The 3,028-nt window shown below is 46.9% G+C and overlaps 1 pseudogene; it reads right to left on the bottom strand.

Moving 5' to 3' along the window:
* Window positions 1–658: 658 nt before the first annotated feature.
* Window positions 659–1,783, bottom strand: LOC115036139 (piggyBac transposable element-derived protein 4-like; annotated as a pseudogene).
* Window positions 1,784–3,028: the final 1,245 nt, after the last annotated feature.

Raw genomic sequence — 3,028 nt, 5'->3', positions numbered from 1 at the left:
CTCAGAGCAACACGTACTTACTGCAAGATAACTTTACAGCAGCTAAACACTCCTTAGGCTGCCAGAAGGGTCGGCTGTCTGCATGGAAGGAGACTGGAGGATTTGAAAGTAATAGCAAAGCCACATGAAGTGCAAATAGATACCACTGTACTCCACCCAGAATTGTGCATTAGCTTGGTGACGGTCAAAGGAGTTTCCGTCTGTCTGTGCTCTGGTTTGTTATATTGCATACCTTCAGGTGGAGCAGTGTCTGGAGGCTGCAGGCTGTCAACAGTGTCAGTGTCAACTGTGAACAGTATCTCGAAGTAGTGTTTAACATGAATTTATAGAATTAGACATTAAAGAGAATAAAAAATAAAAAATAGAAAATGCAGTGAAAATACAAATAGGCACTGAAAAATGTATTACAAAATGAACATATAAAGTAAAAACTAAATGGAAAACCAAAGACCAAACTCAACATAAAGTCATGTGTTTGTGCGTGTGTGTGTGTTTGCATGTGAATTCATGCACGAGTGGCATGTGACACTCAGGTCAGAGTGGGCCTTGCAAACAGGCATCACATTTTCAGCAGAGCTCACAGCGCTTCATTTTCTGCCCATGTCCTTGTTGGGGGAGAGCAGCCAGGGCAGTGGCTGGGGCTGGGACTTGCACACTCCTAACCAGACTGGCAGAGGCTGTTGTGCAGTGAATGTGCTGGGCGCCTTTGAATAAGAGGAGTCACCAAAACTTTCCCCAGCTCTGCTAGGAACAGTCTCCTCTTGAAACTTTTCCCCAGATTGTTAGGTCGATGGCAGTCCACACCATATATGCGTTGAAAGTAGACACATCAAGGATTTTGTGGAACAGTGCCACCACTCTGTGGTGCTGACAGCGGTGTCTTTGTGTAGCAAGCTCATCAGGATGACATTTCTATACTTCTTGGGAACATATGACGAAAGAGTCGGTGTGACAGTGAAAGCAAATTTTGATGAGAGCGCCTCTCTTCCTCTGGTCGATACCAGTGCAGGGGGAAGTTCAGGCTCGTTCTTCCTCACTGTCCCTACCATGGTGAGCTTTCTTTTCAGCAGCTCCTGACCAAGAGCATATGATGTGAAAAAGTTGTCACATGTGATATTATGCCCTTGGAGACCGGTTGTCATGTCCAGCACAACATGCATGCCCTGTTTTTTTCCGGCCCTTCCAGTACTGGGTTTCCCCATGTATATCTGCATATTCCAGGCATAGCTGCTCCTGGCGTCACATGCTGCCCAGATCTTTATTCCATATTCCCATGGTTTGCTTGGAATGTACACCTTGAAGGAACAGCGACCTCAGAAAGGAACCAGGTGCTCATCAACTGTCACATTAGGGCCTGGATTGTACATAAGTGGTAGGCACGCCACCCGCCTGTCCCAAATATTCCTGATGGCAGCCAGTTTGTCATTTCGCCAGCGGACGGGTCGCGTATCTCTGTTATCAAATTGAATAATTCTTGAAAGGACATGAAACTGTTGTAAGGACATAGCTGCCCGGAATATAGGCCTCCCAGACTCTGCATCCCACAGATTTTGTAGCCTCATTGTTTGAGTGATATACTCCAGCTAAAATCAACAGACCTATGTAGGCTTTGAGGTCTACTAGGTAAATTTCTCTCCAGGTGTCCCCAAACACACACTTCCCCTCCAGGTTTGTAATTTCCAGTATAATTCCCTCAATGGACTGGTAAAAAGAGTTGGAAGCTGAACTTGATTTCATCCACACAAGATGTTGCATACCGTGTTGGCCCTGCCCTCATCTTTATGATGTTTTCTACTCTTGCTCTACTTCCTCTGTCTTTGGGGGATGAAGACCAGAACAAGTGTCCACTCTTGGACTGGAATGTCTCCTCAGGTGCCTCTCCCTCTCCATCTGTTGACTGGTCAGTCTCCTCAAAGTCTGGATCAAAATCTAGGTTGTCTTCCACTACCAAGACATCCTCCTCTATCTCTGGTTCAATTTCAGTGCCGTCTTCATCATGTCCAAAAAGCTGGACCAGAACCTCTTCGACAGAGAATCGCTGGGTCAGTGGCCTACTCATTGTGCTCAGAGTAAAAGGAGTACAAGGCAAACATCGTGCTATATATATGGGGTCTGTGTGAAGATGATACATTGATTAGTCTGGAAGGTGTGGTTCACGTGGGGGATAGGCACAAAAGCGTGGGAAAGAGATGGGTTGACATAACAGACACCTGTCTAGTCTGTGTGAAGATATAATACATTGTTTCATCGGGAAGTTGGTTCACATGGGAGATTCGGCACATAAGTGCGGGAAAGAGATGTGTACCCACAAAAGACATTCTTCAGTCTGAAATGTGTGTGTGTGTGAGTGAGTGAGTGAGTTGGGGTGGTGTGTATGGGGATGTTTTCTGTCTGATGGCAGAAACTACCCAATTAGCAATGTCCTCTAGCTCGCTGTCTCCACTCTCTGTTCCTCCTTCTGTTCTCTGTGCCTCGTGTAGTTATTCAGTCAGGGTGGCTGGGTGACTGTCCGAGACAAGAGGCATAGTCGTAGGCAGCAGCCCCCGGTTCACCACCGACCAGTTCACGTTTCCAACAGGTTCTCCCCTCTCAGCGACACACCCGCTGAAAAGCCGACTCTAGTGATTGGTGATTCTATTCTGAGGAATGTGAAGTTAGCGACACGTCGGCAGTAACGACACCCGACTTCGCCAGTCTGAAGTCACAAAAATTAATGTGGAATCGGTGTGTACTTTTGCTAAAACGATGTCGGACACTGTAGTTTTCTCCGGTCCCTCCCCAATCGGACCAGTGATGACATGTACAGCCGCATGTCGTCATTTAACCGCTGGCTGTCGAGGTGGTGTCCCGAAAACAATGTGGGCTTCATAGATAACTGGAAGTCTTTCTGGGGGAGACCTGGTCTAATTAGGAGAGATGGTGTCCATGCCACTGTGGACGGGGACACTCTCATTTCTAGGAATATGGCTGATTTTATTAGAAATCGAAAACTCCGACAATCCCAAGTCGAGACCAGGAGGCAGAGCCG

This window comes from Echeneis naucrates, chromosome 22 (genome assembly GCF_900963305.1).
Source record: "Echeneis naucrates chromosome 22, fEcheNa1.1, whole genome shotgun sequence".
Lineage (NCBI taxonomy): Eukaryota > Metazoa > Chordata > Actinopteri > Carangiformes > Echeneidae > Echeneis > Echeneis naucrates.
Note: the sequence above shows the minus strand (reverse complement) of the source record. Positions and strands in the feature narration are given on the sequence as shown.